Raw genomic sequence first — 16,501 nt, forward strand, 5'->3', positions numbered from 1 at the left:
TTCTTTGTGGTCTATATTAAAAAAATGAAACAACAAAAATAAAAGAATATCCACACTGAAGCCAGAAAGACGTATTAAAGATTACTTTTATTACAAGTGATTTGCAGACACCTGCCAGCAGTTTAATGTCCCTGAAAGCATCCAGTCATCAGTCTCCACACTGCAGCCTTGAACTCCTGGTTCCTCTGGCTGTAGATGAGGGGGTTCAGGGCTGGAGGCACCACCAAATACAGAACGGACAGGGCCAGATCCAGGGATGGGGAGGACATGGAGGGGGGCTTCAGGTAGGCAAGCATAACAGTGCTGAGGAACAGACAGACCACAGCCAGGTGAGGGAGGCAGGTGGAAAAGGCTTTGTGCTGTCCCTGCTCAGAGGGGATCCTCAGCACAACCCTGAAGATCTGCACATAGGAGAAAATAATGAACAGAAAACAACCTAATGCTAAACAGGCACTAAGTAGCAATGAGCCCCAGTTCCCTGAGGTTGGAGTGTGAGCAGGAGAGCTTGAGGATCTGTGGGATTTCACAGAAGAACTGGCCCCGGGGCATTGCCATGGCACAGGGGCAGGGAAAATGTATTGGCTGTGTGCAGCAGTGAATAGAGAAAGGCACTGGCCCAGGCAGCTGCTGCCATGTGGGCACAAGCTCTGCTGCCCAGGAGGGTCCCGTAGTGCAGGGGTTTGCAGATGGACACGTAGCGGTCATAGCACATGGTGGTCAGTAGGCAAAGCTCTGCTGAGATGAAGAACACAAAGAAAAAGAGCTGAGCAGCACATCCTGTGTAGGTGATGCTCCTGGTGTCCCAGAGGGAATTATGCATGGCTTTGGGGACAGTGGTGCAGAGGGAGCCCAGGTCAGCAAGGGCCAGGTTGAGCAGGAAGAAGAACATGGGCGTGTGCAGGTGGTGGCCGCAGGCTACGGCGCTGATGATGAGGCCGTTGTCCAGGAGGGCAGCCAGGGAGATGGCCAGCAAGAGGCAGAAGTGCAGGAGCTGCAGCTGCTGCGTGTCTGCCAGTGCCAGCAGGAGGAAGTGGCTGATGGAGCTGCTGTTGGACATTTGTGCTGTCTGGCATGGGGATCTGTAAAAAAGTAATCATGGAATAGTTGGGTTTGGAGAGGACTTTAAATATCCCAGCACAGCCTGGGGGCACTTTCCCCCCACTGCCTGCCCAGGGCTCTGCTGCCTGGAGCTGTCCCTGCCAGCAGCTGCTTCCCTGTGCCCAGGGCTGGGCCCTGCCAGTGCTGCCAGAGCCCAGCCCAGCCCTGGGGGCTCAGCTCTGCCCTGCAGACCCCTCCTAGCTCTGGCACTGCCCAGGGGCAGCTCTGGCTCTGCAGGCTCTGATGGCAACGTCAGAGCAACCCTGAGGAGGCTGGAAAAGTGACACTGATGCTGCCTCTAAGGGCCTGTGATTTCTGTCACTGCCTGGTTTTTTCATATCTAAGAGAATATTTTTTTTTTTTCTCAGCCTGAACTGAGAGATGAATATCTATGTGCAATTTCCCATCCAGGCAACCTAGAGCAGTAGAATAAAAAGCAGGATTTCCCTTTTATGCAGCCCCTCCCTTGCTGTGCTCCTGTATAATCTACTTGGAAATGTTCTGCAGTTAAATGCCATGCTGGGAGCAGTCCTGAACAATGCAGCATCCTCCCCACACAAGGAGAACACTTCCAAGCCTTACCAGCTGTCTCCTCCCACCCAGATCTTGTCCCCCAGTGCTGGGAGCAGCTGCCAGGGCTGGCTGAGAGCTGTCCCTGGCAGGCAGCAGAGTCCCTGCCCCAGCACAGCGCCCTGGGCTGCAGGACCCTGCTCTGCAGGACAGACCTGGGCACCCCTGGCTGCTCTGCACAAGAGACAATCAGAGAATGTACTCACAGAGTGTGTAGGCATTGGGATGTTCCAGCTTTGGGAGATCACTGCAGGAGCTGCAGCTGCATTGTCCTGCAGCCAGAGGTTCCTGTGCCAAGGGCTGGCAGTGATTGTGCCCCAGGCACTTCTCAGCACCTTCCCAGCCCTGACTGATTGAAGCTCTCTGTGCCTCTGTGCTGTGCCTGGGGTGGCTGCAGGCAGTGCCCCAGCCCTGCTGGGCTGGCAGAAGAGCTGCTCATCAAGAGAAATGTGCTTTTGAAGATTTTCTTGGTTACCAGGAGCTGCCTCTGTGCCAGGAGCCCAGCCCAGCTCAGCAGCACAGACACAGCACAAGGACTTTAATGAGCCTCTGGGGCTTTGTGCTCAGGCCCTGAACATCAGTCCCTGAGAGGGAGATGAAGAAACCTCTCCAGAACTCCAAGTCAGAATCCAACTCGAAAGTTTCTTGGACTTTTAATGGGCCCCACTGAGGGACACGACTGAGAAAGTGTCCCCAGGCCCCAGGCAGAGCAGAGAACTGGAGGCAGTGATGGCAGCTGGGGACAAAGAGAAGCCAAGTCTTGGTGCCCTGGGGCACAGCAGGGTCTGTGCCACCAAGGGCTGGGAGGAGACACCTTGTCCTGAGGCACTGGGGCCTCCTGGCACAGCCCCAGCCAGGCTGGGCACTGTCAGCCCCTTGTCCTACCCTCAGCATCCCCCCCTAGCCCACATCCCAGTGGCCTCAAGGATCTGCTGGAAGGAGTCCCTGGGGAGCCTTGCTCAGGAATGGCCCTGGGGGCTCCTGAATGTTCCCAGGGACTGCAGGTTTTTCAAAGGACTTTGGGTTTGGCTTTTGCCTGGGAGTCTGGAGGTCTTTACAATCATGGCCTCCAATTATCTGCTGTAATTAGTCCCTGGAGAGGCTTTGTCAGTAACAACACTCAGTGGGGCTCATTAATGCTTCAAGGTACTTCAGTTCTTTTAAGGTACTTGGTGTTTCCCTTTGGATACAGACTCTGTGAGAGGTTTGTGCCATCATGGCCCCAATTATCTGCTTTAATGAGTCCCTTGAGAGCTTTGTACTGACACTCAGTGGGGCTCATTAATACTTAGAGATACTGAAAGTTTTTAAGGTACTTTGGATTTTCCTTTCCACACTGAATTTCTGAGAGTTTTTTGTGCCATCCTGGCCACCAGTTCTCTCCTCCAAGGAGTCCATTAGGAGCCTATGTTGGGGATGGACGTCAGTGGGACCCATTTATACCTTGAGACACTTTGGGTGTTTCCTCTGACTCTGACTCCTGGAAGGGTTTGTGCAATCTCCTCTCAGGCCCTGAGGTTTCAGGGCTCAGCTCCAAATGCACCACAGGGCTCATTAAGATCGATCAAGGTCTGAAAAACCACGGCTCTGCCTTGATTTCCTTCTGCTGTTGTACAAGTTCATCAGGAAGGTTTCTGTAGAGGTTTTGTTTCGTCAATTTGAGATTTCTCGGCCAACATATGAAGTAGTGTGGGGGGTTCATTGTTGGCTAATTACCAGTGCACTCCCTAGAATATCCTTACTCATTTTCTGCTGTGAGGTAGGATCAGGAGAAAGGCAAAGAAGGCTCAAAGCTTTAAATGGGTATAAAGAAAAGTTTATTAACAGGAACTAAAAGAAAGACCAATAAGAATCAGAAGAAAGCTTTCTGAACACTTCTTCTCTCCCTACACCTTCTCCTTTCTTACTCACAATGGAAGGTCAGAAAACCTAAAATTTTCATGCAGTTTTCCACCTCTACAATAGTCTTCCTTCAGTTCACTTAGGGAGAGGAGTCTCTCTTTCATGCTATGGAGACTTTTCCAAAAGAAAACAGATCCCTCATTGCTCTCAATTTCCTTATATAGCAGCCACCTGGAAAATCTGCAATCATGAAGTCCCTTCCATTTTTTCACATCTTTTCCCACAGCTGTGTTTCTGGGCCATGCAAACTTAAAGGGTAGTAGTTTAAAGATGAGCTGCTTGAGAGCAACAGTTGTCTTCATCTATTTCTGAAAGCATCTTCATCTCTGGGAACAGAGATCCTTTTCTTCTCCTCTCCCTGAGGCACAGGGTCTCATCAGTCTTCTCTCTTTTTCTGTAAAAACTTCTCATGGGATCACAGCGACTTCGACATTTGCTTACTTTAGTATGGAGGCCTTTGCTGAACAAGTCATCTCCCCATACTTTTCAGTGCCTTATAGGGAAAAAGAGAATCTGATGTATCAATTATATCCTTCCACATAGCTTTACAAGAGGATTCCAGCCCCAAGATCAAGGCATCTCCTCATCCCTCCCATCCGGGGCTCAGCTTCCTCTTCACTGACCTCGGTGTCTTCACATTGATCCTCTACATGCCTGCACTTTTCCATTTTTCTCTCACTCGAGGGAGGATGGAAGCACTGACAGAGTTCATATCTCACCAGGGCCTGCAGATGGTTCCGTGACCCTGGCTGGGCTCGGTCCTTGCGGCCGGAGCTGTTTTACCATGGAGGTTTCTGCAGCGGCTGTGCTGGGGCTGTGTCAGGATGGGCCGTGCTGGGGCAGGGCCAGGATCTCAGCAGCCAGGCCAGAACACAGCAGCAGCACGGCCGGGGCCGATGGCTTCTCCTCCCCCTGCCCGGGGGTTGTGGGTGAACCCCAGCGGTGGCAGAACCTTGGCCGAGCCAGCCCGGCCCGGGGCTGCTCCTGGGGCCCAGCGGATCCTGGCTCGGCCCGGGCTGGCGGCGGGGCAGGGCTCAGCAGTGCCCAGATGTTGGAACTGCAGCCATGGCCCGGCCCGGCCTCGGCCCCGTGGCCTCCCCTGCCCTGCCCGGCAGCCGATGGGGCCTGGCGGGGTCCCTGGGAAGGGGCCCGGCCCCACGGCAGGAGCTGCCTGGGCTGCCCTGGCTGAGACGGGGCTGGGTCAGCCTTGATACCTCTGTGCCAGCCAGAAGGGAAAGAGACCCTCCCAGGCTTTCTCATCTTTAATGTGTGTCTTCACAGGGCTGTGTACGGTTTCCTTAGGGGTTTAACAGATTGTCAATTTTCAAAGCTAATTACTGATTGGGTTTTTTGTCAGTCACGGAGGAAACTGCTGCTCTTAGAACATCACTTCTGTGATGCAAAGCCACCAAACAGCACAGAGCACAGAGTTCCATTGTCAATTTGTAGTGGTCATGTGCCCGAGGCCTCCAAACCCCACCTTGGGAGATCTCTGGGCCCTCTCCAAAGTGTTTCCAAATGAAAACATTCAGCTCATAGTCTAAGAAAATCACCAGAGGACAGGGCCAGCCTGACCTGTTTGTCTTGGCTAATTTCTTGGGATCAATCCTTGAATATACGCAATTTGGGAGGCCAAATTATAGTTTTGGCCATGGTCCCTTGACAAGAAGGTCAGTTCTTTTCCATAGAAAGCAACAGAGCCCCTCTGTTTCAGGGGCAGATGAGAGGTGACCACCAGAGACCAAGGCCAGCGAGAGCTGGCAGGTTTTGTTCTGAGATACCCTTGCCTACAGGAAATTTTTTAGGGAGAGTACCAAGTTTGGCAATGGGAATTGGAAAAGAGGGACAGTTCTTTTCCATAGCAAGGAAAGCATGGAGCCCCAGTGCTCCAGGAGCTGATGAGAGGCAGCCCTTGACATCCCAAGACCAGCCAGACCTGTCAGGTGAACCCTGGGAGGCCAAGCCAACCAGACCTGTTCCATGTTCCCTGGGTTCCATGGGGCCTCACAGTGTCCCAATGGTCCCTTGCTTCCATGAGGCCCTGAGGTGCCATAATGCCCCCTTGGTGACACCAGGCCCTGAAGGGTCACAATGGTCTCCATGGTTCCATCAGGCCCCACAGAGCCATAATGGTCTCTGGGTCCATGAAGCCCCATGGTGCCACAATGATCCCCTTGGTTCCATGGGCTCCAGTGGGGCCACAATGATCCCCTTGGTTCCATGGGCTCCAGTGGTGCCACAATGATCCCCTTGGTTCCATGGGCTCCAGTGGGGCCACAATGATCCCCTTGGTTCCATGGGCTCCAGTGGTGCCACAATGATCCCCTTGGTTCCATGGGCTCCAGTGGGGCCACAATGATCCCCTTGGTTCCATGGGCTCCAGTGGGGCCACAATGATCCCCTTGGTTCCATGGGCTCCAGTGGCGCCACAATGATCCCCTCGGTGCCATGAGGTCCCCACAGTGTCCCAGTGATCTCCATGGGAAGGAAAGAACCCAGCCCCAGTGTGGCAGGGGCAGCCACCAGAGGCCAAGGCCAGCCAGCCTTGATGGCACTGGCAGATTTTGCCTGGGAGCAATCCTTGGATATTCAGACTTTCAGAGGTGGAATCCTAATTTCAGACATGGACACCCGGAGGAGAAGGATGGTTCTTTTCCATGGGAAGGAAAGTACTGAACTGTGGTGTTTGAGGGGCAGATGAAAGACAGCCATCAGAGGCCTAGGCCAGCCAGATCTCTCTGTCCTGGTAGCTTTTGTCTGAAAGCAACCTTTGGATATAGGGAACTGGGAGGTGGAACCCCAATTTCAGCCATTTCTGCATATATAAGAAGGACGGTTCTTTTCCATAGGAAGGAAAGCCCAGAGCCCGAGTGTTTCAAAGGCAGAAAAGGAGAAGTGGCTCCTGGGAGGCCAAGCCAGCTAGACCTGTTTGTCCTGGCAGCTTTTGTTATGGAGGAATCCTTGGATATATGGAATCTGGGAGGAATAATCCCAATTTTGACCATAGACACCTTAAGAAGAAAGATGTTTCTTTTCCATAGGAAGGAAGGCATCGAGCCATAGTGTTTCAAGGCAGGTGAGAGGCAGCCTCCAAGGGGGCAAGGGCAGCCAGACCTGTCTCTCCTGGCACCTTTCATCTAGGGGCTGTCCTTAGACACAGGGCATTTTGGAGCTGGAATCTTAATTTTGGCTGTTGGCGCTTGGATAGGAAGAGGAGTTTTCATTAGGAAGGAAAGCACAGAACCCCAGTGTTTCAGAGGCAGAAGAGTGTCAGCCTTCAGGAAGCCAAGGCCAGCCAGGCTTGTCAGTCCTGGCAGCTTTTGTCTGGGAGCTATCCTTGGATATAGGGAATTCCAGAGGCAATTGCCCAATTTTGGCATGAGTGCCTGGTCGAGATGAATTATTTTTTTCCCATAAGAAAGAAAAGCACAAGGTCCCAGTGTTTCAAAGGCAGATGAGAGGTGGCCACAGGTAGCCAAGGCAGCCAGATTGTCTCTCCTGGCAGATTTCATCTGGGAACAAGCTTTGCATATAAGGAAATTTGGAGGAGGAATCCCAGTTTTGGCCATAGGGCCTTGGAGGAGGATCAGGACAGTTCTCTCCCACAGGAAGGAGAGCCCAGAGCCCCAGTGCTTCAGGGGCAGATGAGAGGCAGTCCTTGACATGCCAAGGTCAGCCAGTCCTGTCCAGCAGCCCCCGGGAGGCCAAACCAGCCACACCTGCTCCCTGTCCCCTGGGTTCCATGGGGCCCCACAGTGTCCCAATGGTCTCCTTGATTCCATGATTCCCAGTAGTGTCTCAGTGTTCTCCTTTCTTCTGCAGTGTCACCATGGCCCCTTGGCTTCCCTGAGCCCTTGCAATGTCACCATGGCACCTTGGGTCCCTGTGGCCCCGCTGTGTCACAATGGCTCCTTGGTTCTGTGGCCCCACAGCGTCATCCTTGGCCCTTGGTTCCATAGGGGGGCTGAGTTTCACAATGGTCCCCCTGATTCCGTGAGGCACCAGAGTGCCACAATGGTCTCTTTGCTTCCACGAGGTTCCATAGTGCCACCATGGTGTCCTTGGATCTGCATTGTCACAATGGCCCCTTGGCTCCATGAGTTTCTGTACTGTCACCAATGGTTTCTTTATTCTAGAGGGGCCTTGATGTGTCACAAGGGCTCTGTGGTTCTGTGACATTCCAATGTGTCATGTACAGAAAATCAGGCTATGAAAAGCCAGTGTCCATGAAGGAGACAGAGGAGTCCTTCAACTTTATTGGAACAAAGGGAGAGAATCCATCAGGGCACACGCCCATGGGGTTTTCTCTCTCGAGGTTTCAGAGGGAGCAGCCCCCTTTTATCCTGAGCTCCTGGCTGCACGTTGCCCTCCTCCTTTCCCCACTGGCTGAGGTACTAGGAAGGTACAGCCTTCCTGAACTGCCCACCCCATATTCCCCTCTTGAACCTGTCATTTAACCCAAACATCAGAAACTCAAGCTCGTGCAGACCCCCTTGTCTGTTTCAGGAGCCAAGCTGTCCAGGCTCTGTAATAAACCTGTTGCTTGATGTTAGTAGAGACATTAAGACCCATTTCAGAGATGTTAACACCCCCACCTTCACCCATGGAATCGTCGGTAAAGACATCTTGCCTGTCAGTCACCACGGACTCCTCAGTTCCGAGAGGCCCCACAGAGTCACCACGGACTCTGGGCTCCATGAGGTTCTCAGTGCCACCATGGTGTCCTTGGACCTGCATTGTCACACTGACCCATGGCTCCATGAGGTTCCCCAGTGTCACCATGGTGTCCTTGGACCTGCATTGTCACAATGACCCATGGCTCCATGAGGTTCCCCAGTGTCACTGTGGTGTCCTTGGACCTGCATTGTCACACTGACCCCTGGCTCCATGAGGTTCCCCAGTGTCACCACGGTGTCCTTGGACCTGCATTGTCACAATGACCCATGGCTCCATGAGGTTCCCCAGTGTCACCATTGTGTCCTTGGACCTGCATTGTCACAATGACCCATGGCTCCATGAGGTTCCCCAGTGTCACCATGGTGTCCTTGGACCTGCATTGTCACAATGACCCATGGCTCCATGAGGTTCCCCAGTGTCACCGTGGTGTCCTTGGACCTGCATTGTCACAAGGACCCATGGGTCCATGAGGTTCCCCAGTGTCACCATTGTGTCCTTGGACCTGCATTGTCACAATGACCCATGGCTCCATGAGGTTCCCCAGTGTCACCGTGGTGTCCTTGGACCTGCATTGTCACAATGACCCATGGCTCCATGAGGTTCCTCAGTGCCACCGTGGTGTCCTTGGACCTGCATTGTCACACTGACCCATGGCTCCATGAGGTTCCCAGTGTCACCGTGGTGTCCTTGGACCTGCATTGTCACACTGACCCATGGCTCCATGAGGTTCCCGGGGTCACCGTGGTCACTGTCAGAGGCTGGATGAGATCGCTGTCCCCAGACCCCCTGGGATGAGCTGTCAGTCAGTCCCACAGCAGGCAGTGCTAACCCAGGCTCTGACTGCCCGAGCCATCACAAGCCCCTCTTGGGGGGAGGCCCACAAAGGCCCAGAGGCTTAAACACAGAGCAGGTGCTCAGCCTCTGGTCCGGACCCTGCCTTCTCCTGGGCTTGTGTCTCACCCACACTGGAACCCCAGCAGTTGGTAGCCACAGGCATTTCTTCCTATAGAGCTTCTGTCTTCCTGTCTCTCTATCTTCTCCTTCTAATGCTCCTGATATGGAACCTTTTTGGGTACCTCAACAACTTAAATGTTTAAAGGTTTCCAGGTGTAATGGGCTGAGTTAATGAAGTTACTGCTCTGCTAATTGTTTTACGTTGAATTGGATGTTTTATTACATCATTTTCCAAAGTTTCTTGATTTTCTGTACTTTGTCAGTAAAATTTTGTGTCATTTTGACCTTTGGAGAATATATGGTTGGTGCTTCTCCTGTGCACCAAACTCCAATAAAGGAACCTTCGGTTACTGTGAGAAACGACTGCTCACTTCCAAAATTTAAAAGGTTTATTCAACCTTAACAAAAATGACAACAAAAGAACTAAATAAGGAAAAACAGGCATGGGAGCTCCCCTCGTGGCTGCCTACTCCTCAAGATGGACACTTCCCCTTTTATACCCCGGGGTTGCATCAGCCAATCCTGGCCCTCCCAAAGTCTGTCAGTCAACTCTTCTTTGCTGTTTATTGGTGGAGTCTGCTTTCCTGTAACTTGATTGGAGGGTCAGGTGCTGTCATGCCACGCCCCCTCCCTAGGGACAAGTTTTTGTACTCGACTTCTTCCCACCTGTCCTGGATGACTCAGGCTGTGATTCTGGTGGGAACAATGTGGGGGGAAAGGGACTGTGGGAGAACAGAGGACATCTAAACAACAGACTGCAATAACAGAATTACACATCAATAAAGCTTCTCTCAATATTCACACAGTACTCATCCCTTAATTGTGAGAGCCAATCATCTCATTAGCCACCAATAACACAAAGGGGCCTAAAATCACTGTTAAAAGGCTTGGTTCAGGCCTAAAATTACCCAGAGTCCTAAAATCCACCCATATGGGCCTAAAATCATCCAAAGAGATCTAAAATCTACCCTAAAACAGCCCATTTTATCCTAAATCACACAAACGGGCCTAAATCTCACGAGATTAGGCCTAAAAACATCCAAAGAGATCTAAAATCCACCCTTAAACCCTCCAGATTTGGCCTAAAATCAGCAAAAAGGGCCAAATCCACCCTAAAAGGTTTGAAATCACTGAAAGGGATCTGACACCCACCCTAAACCTGCCCAGTTTGGCCTAAAATCACCCAAATGGACCTAAATTCTCCAGGACTGAGACCAAACCCAGCAGCAGAACCGGCACCAGCAGCAAGACTGAGACCGACACTGGAACTGAGATTGGCAGCGCTACAGGACTGGCCCTGGGACTAGGACCGAGACCCAGACCAAAACCGGCACCAGAACTGGCACTGGGACCAAGACTGGGACTGAGACTGACACTGGGACCAGCACCAGGAGCACTTTGGAACTGGGACTGGCACCGGCAGCATTCCAGGACTGGGATAAGGACCGAGACTGGAACCCGGCACCTGCACTGGGACTGCTCTGGGACCAGGACCAGGACTGAGACCGAGACCGTCACCGGAACCAGCACCGAGACTGGCAGTGCTCTGGGACCGAGACTGGGACTGGCACCACTCTGGGACTGAGATCAACAAGAGGACTTGAATCAGCACTGGGAGTGCTCCAGGACTGCAACGGAGACCAAGTCTGGCACCGGGACCAGTGCCGGATCAGCGCCAGGATCACTCTGGGACCACCACCAGGATCGGAAATGGAATTGGAAATGGGATTGGCACTGGGATCCCTCCGGGACCTCTGTGTTCGCTCCAGGGAGCTTTGGCTGAGCCCCCAAGCAGGATGGGGAGTGACCCCTGGGCAGGGCAGGACCCCCTCAGTTCACATTGTTCCGGTGCAGCCATCCCGGTCCATAAGGTCCAGAGTTTGAATGATCCCAGTCTCTGGCCCTAATCCATATGGTCCCAGACTGTGAAAGCTCGGTCCATGTGATCCCAGTCTGTACAATCCCAGTCCATACAATCCCAACCTTTATAATCCCAGTGTACAAGGTCCCTGTCCACATGATCCTCGTCTGTGTGTTCCTGATCCATATGGTCCCAGTCTGTGCAGTCCCAGTCCATATGATCCCATTCTGTATGGTCCTGCACGGCACACACTCCAAGGGCCTGGAATTCCAGTTCCCAGCCAGGAAAAGATGTTCCTGCCCTTGAAGGCAAAGCTCTGAAGAAGGGGCTGAAAGGCAAGTGGAGCAAGATCCCACAGTGACCTTTCACTGCCAGCCTTCAGAACTTCAGCCATCGCTGTTGTAGCTCCTGCACTGGGAATTAAATCAGGACAGGGTCTTTGGGGGCAGCTGCCCTGGCTCAAGAGAGACACTGAGAGAGAAACAGAGCAGGCAAAGAGAGGCAGGAGAGAAAGGAGGACACAAACACAATCAGCTGAGAAAGGGGGCACTCTGCAAACAGAACTGCAATGGACTGAAAATGAATGGGAGAGAAATCACTAACTCTGAAAGTTTTATTTACTATCAAAAATATCCCACCCACCCAGCTCCACATAATCCCGATCCCACTGCCCCAAATTTTGATCCCACTTCTCCCAATCTCCTTCCAACCCCATCTAACCCTGCCGGTTGTGGAATCAAGTGAGTTTGGCAAGGGACTGAGTTTTTTTGAGGTGGCAACAAGGCATTTTGAGGTGGGATTGAGCCTGTATAAATTAAAATTCAGTTGTTTTCAGCGGGATTCAGTTGTTTTGAGATGACCCTCTTGGCTTTTGGAGTGCAAAAAGATGGAGAACACTGCACAAATCCCCACCCAGTACCCACAAATCTTCCAGAATATCCCCAAATCATCAATTCCCCCTTAAAAACCTCTGAAATTGTGGGACTTTAGAAATCTTTGATCAATTTCTTTCTTTTAACTCTGTTAGGCTGTTTTAAAGGGACGAAGAGGAAGCAGAAGAAAATTAAGGTCAGACCAAAATGAGAAGCAGCCAGGCGTGTTCCCAACATGGATGACAGGGAATGTGGGTCATCAGGGCTGTGACATACGTGGCTCCTCCAGTGAGGGATGGAGCTGGAGCAGCGCACGAAGCTCTTCCCGCACTCGGGGCACTCGCAGGGCTTCCCTTACCAGTGCCTCTGTTGGTGTCGGGTCAGGGTAGAGCTCCGTGAGAAGCTCTTCCCACACTGGGGACACTCGTAGGGCCTCTCCCCAGTGTGGATGCACCGGTGGGTGATGAGGGTGGAGTTCTGCTTGAATCCCTTCCCGCAGTCAGGGCAGCAGAAGGGCCTCTCCTCTGTGTGAATCTCATAGTGCAGGAAGAGATGGGATTTGATCCGAAACCTCTTCCCACACTTGGAACACTCATAGGGCCTCTCCCCAGTGTGGATCTTTTGGTGATGATCAGGGTGGAATGCTGGCTGAAGCTCTTCCCACACTCCCCACACTCATAGGGCCTCTCCCCAGTGTGGGTTCTCTGGTGCCTGATCAGGTGGGAGCTCCGGCTGAAGCTCTTCCCACATTCCCCACACTCGTGGGGCCTCTCCCCAGTGTGGATGCGTCGGTGCCTGACAAGATGGGAGTTCCGCCTGAAGCCCTGCCCGCAGTCGGGGCAGCGGAAGGGCCTCTCCTCTGTGTGCGTGCGCTGGTGCACGAGGAGATCGGAGCTGGTCTGAAACCTCTTCCCACACTCCCCACACTCGTAGGGCCGCTCCCCAGTGTGGGTCCTCTGGTGCTTCAACAGGCTGGACTTCCACCTGAAGCTCTTCCCACACTCCCCACACGTGTGGGGCTTCTCCCCACCATGGAGCTGCTCATGCAGCACCAGCTCCGAGCTCTGGCTCCATCTCCGGCCGCCTTCCCGGCCCAGGCTGGCTCTTTCCCCCTCAGATCCCTGTGATCTGCATTTGCAGCCTCTCCTCGTGCGGCATCTCCGGGGCTTTTCCTCCCCGTTGGGTTCCTGCGCCGTGGAGCCGCTCAAAACGGCCTCTGCCACCAGGTTCTGCCGCGGGGATTTGTCCTCCCTGTTCTCCATGCTCAGCTCCTGCTCTGGGGGAGGAAGGACAAGGACAGGATGGGATTTGCCTCCGTGCCACAGGCAAGTGAAGGAGATCCCCCCAGGGCTGTCCTGCAGCCGGGGCCGTGCTGGGCTGGGAGATGGAGCAGCACAAAGGGGAAAGGGGCACTGACTTCCGCCTCACCTGCCTCAGTGTCCTGGGGCATCTTCCTCTTCCTCACAGCCTCCCAAGCACTGGGAATGGGAAATCCTGGTTTGGGGAAAACTAGGGACGAGAACATTGAATTTGAAGGTCCCTCTGCAAAGTCCATCTCTACAAGTCATGGGCCATCTGGGCTCCAGAAAAACCTCGCAAACACCAAGATTCAGCCCTGGAAAAGCCTCCCAGGAGTTCCCGGTCCCTGGTCCCTCCCCTTTGGTGTTCAGGGGTTCCCCTCTGTCCCAGCTGCTGGGGGTCACGCTTGGGTTGGGGGCCCCCCTTCTCCTCGGTGCCCACCCTTCCCAGGCTGCTGGCAGTCCCAGCAATCCCAAAAGCTCCCCCCTCTCCGCTCTCCCCATTTAGGGATGCCGGGGCTCTTTGGGCTCCCGGGCTCCCTTCTCCCCTCATTCTCTGCTCGGGGCTGCAGCGGCTCCAAGGAGTCCCCCCTGCCCCACTCCAGGCTCCTGAGGCTGCAGCGGCTCCAAGGAGTCCCCCCTGCCCCACTCCAGGCTCCTGAGGCTCCCACCAACAGCGGCGCTCCCCCCTCTCTGGGCTCCCCACTTTGGGCTCCTGGGGGACACAGGGCTCTGCTCCTCCAGGCTGCCTCTGCCGCCAGCCGCCACCTGCACCCCCGATGTCCCCCCAAGGGGCCTTTTCCTCTCAAGCCTTGCACTTCTCCATTCTCCAAACATCCCCCTGAAAAACCCCACCCAGGCACCCCCCGGGATATCTGGGCCGAGCTCCCCCTCCCCGCTCACCTGCGCCATGGGTGGGGGGCGATGATCCCACAGGTGGGGGCTGCGAATTCAGGCAGGGCTCGAGCGCGTGGTTCCGCCTGCTCAGCCTTTGTCCCTCCTCTTCCTCCTGCTTCTCCTCCTCTGTCTTATCCCCACCTCTTCTCTCCCTTCCATCCCTCCCCTTCCAACTCTTCTTCTCCTCCTCTTCCCGAACCCCTCCTCCTTCTATCGCTGCTCTCTCTCCGCCTTCATCCCTCCTCCTCCGTCCCTTCTCCCCCTCCTCCCTAACCCTTCCTCCTTTTCCCACTCCATCCCTCCCCTTCCCTCCCTCCTCCTCCTCCCCCAGCAGCCCAGACCCCCTCGGTGCCCCGTTCCCGCAGCCCTCGCAGCCCGCGGCTGGAGCGGGGATGGAGCCGGGACAGGTCGGGATGGGCAGCGCGGGGCTCTCGGCTGCTCCCAGCCGCTGCGGGCGGGGGGAACCCGGCCCGGGCCAAAGGAGAGGCAAACTGGGCAAACTGGGGGCTGCACATCCAAACTGGGCCTTGAGGAATTTTTCCTGCAGCAAGTTATTTTCCTATCATGGTCCATCTCTAATTTTATTACTTATTAAAACACCACTAAACACAGTACAGCACCTGGCAATGACTCTGTCATATATTTGTAAACCTCAAAGGCTTCCAGGTCTTAACAACAAGAAAAGCCCTGTGTCACCCTTTGGAGATATGAACATCTTTAGGGTTTGGACACATGCCAGGATACCCACTGTAAGAGCTGGATGGACTGGAAAACCAACTTAGGTAATAGTATTTTCTGGTGAGAGGTAAATCCTGCTGCTGCCCCAGAAATTTCTTGTCATTTGAGAAGCATCAAGAAAGGTCAAGACTGTTGAAACACATAGACCCTGGGGGAGGCATCAGGGTATTGATTGGAGCAGCTTCCCCTGGAAACAACCCCCTGCCAGGCTCAACTGGAGAGAAATTCTCCAATAATATCCAACCATCAGCTTCTTTTTGGGTGGCATGAGGAGCAGCCATCAGCCCACTCCAGCCCTGGAAATATTTCAATGCCCCGAAGAAGCAGTGCCTGCAGGGGAGAGACTCTTTGGCTCTGGGCTCTCTGTGGCACTTGCTGCTGCAAGGACATTCCCCTCTGGAGCCCACCCACAGCAGGCACACACTGCCCACAGGGGCTGGGCTGCAGAGGCACAGGCTGTGGGTGCTCCCCTCTGGCCAGCCCTGCTGGAAGTGGGCATGGGCAAGGCCAAGAGCCAGCCAAGTGCTGCTGCTGGAGGTGCTGGCAGCAGCCAGGGAGGCAGCACCAAAGGGACAGATCTGAAGGTCTCTTCTGGCCTGGATGAATGCAGGATTCAGGAATTGCCCCAGGCCAGGTGCAGACTAGCTATCATCAAAAGCACACATCAGGTCCTGAAAGGACTGCTTGAGAAACAAAAAACGGGGGAGGATGGGCTGAGCCCACAGCACAGAGTGGTGAAAGCAGTCTGTGTTATGAATCCTCTCTGGTTAGTGGGCAATCACAGTGAACCACCAGCATTAACACATGACTCAGGTTTGCAGCAGCATTCTGAATTGGTACAGCATCGTCCAGAAGTTTGTTTTAAAACTCCTAGGACAGGGTTATGGGAAGGACCTGCAGATTTACTGATGTGGGGAAGGGGTTATGTTTGTGTCATTACAGACAAGGGACCCTGATGCACACCAGCAAAGTGGGTTCATCTCTGGCTTGAAAAGGACACTGATCCTTAATGCCACCAATGAACCTACAACCAGTGACACCTGAAAACATCCACTGCCCTCAGAACTGTAAATGCTTTGGTTGTCCTTGGGTGAGATTAGAATGTGTGGGGTGTGGAGCAGACACATGGTGTGAGTTTGGGGGAGAGGCTTGGCAAGGTGTGGGGTGTGCAGACGTGGGCACAGCCAAGAATTCAATACCTGGTGCTGTTATCCCAAGTGACAGGAAGAACAGGTAATTCCCCTGAAGCTGCTCAAGAAAATAAAGAAACTTGAAAAGCAGAACAGAAGAATCCTGACTGCTTCTTCAACTGCCGGGCTGGGAAAAAGAGACTTTCTTACACATCTCAGGTCATCTCGACCACAGAGACTCCCAAGAGGCTGTGAAACACCTGCAGGGTGACCAACCACAGACACTGAGAAACGGAGGCAGAGAATGAGGGAATGAGACAAAGGCACCAATCAAGAAGTGTGATCTTAGTAGTTTGTAGAACCTGGAAAAGTGTGTATGATGTAAACAATAAACAGCTTTTGCTTGGTCACATTGGTCAGTTGTTCAGGAGTCCTGGTTTACCCACAACAGGGGGTGACTGGAACCACACTGGGAGAGGCTGGAACCATCCTAGGGGTGAATGG

The 16,501-nt window shown here is 53.6% G+C and overlaps 1 protein-coding gene and 1 pseudogene across 1 annotated transcript in view; both read right to left on the bottom strand.

The window, feature by feature from the left end:
* Positions 1-16,501, bottom strand: part of LOC115484325 (zinc finger protein 239-like) — an 822,389-nt gene that overhangs the window by 793,071 nt on the left and 12,817 nt on the right. The window lies entirely within an intron of this gene.
* On the bottom strand, positions 11,658-13,559 carry LOC115485035 (zinc finger protein 239-like; annotated as a pseudogene).

Source organism: Serinus canaria, chromosome Z (genome assembly GCF_022539315.1).
Source record: "Serinus canaria isolate serCan28SL12 chromosome Z, serCan2020, whole genome shotgun sequence".
NCBI lineage: Eukaryota > Metazoa > Chordata > Aves > Passeriformes > Fringillidae > Serinus > Serinus canaria.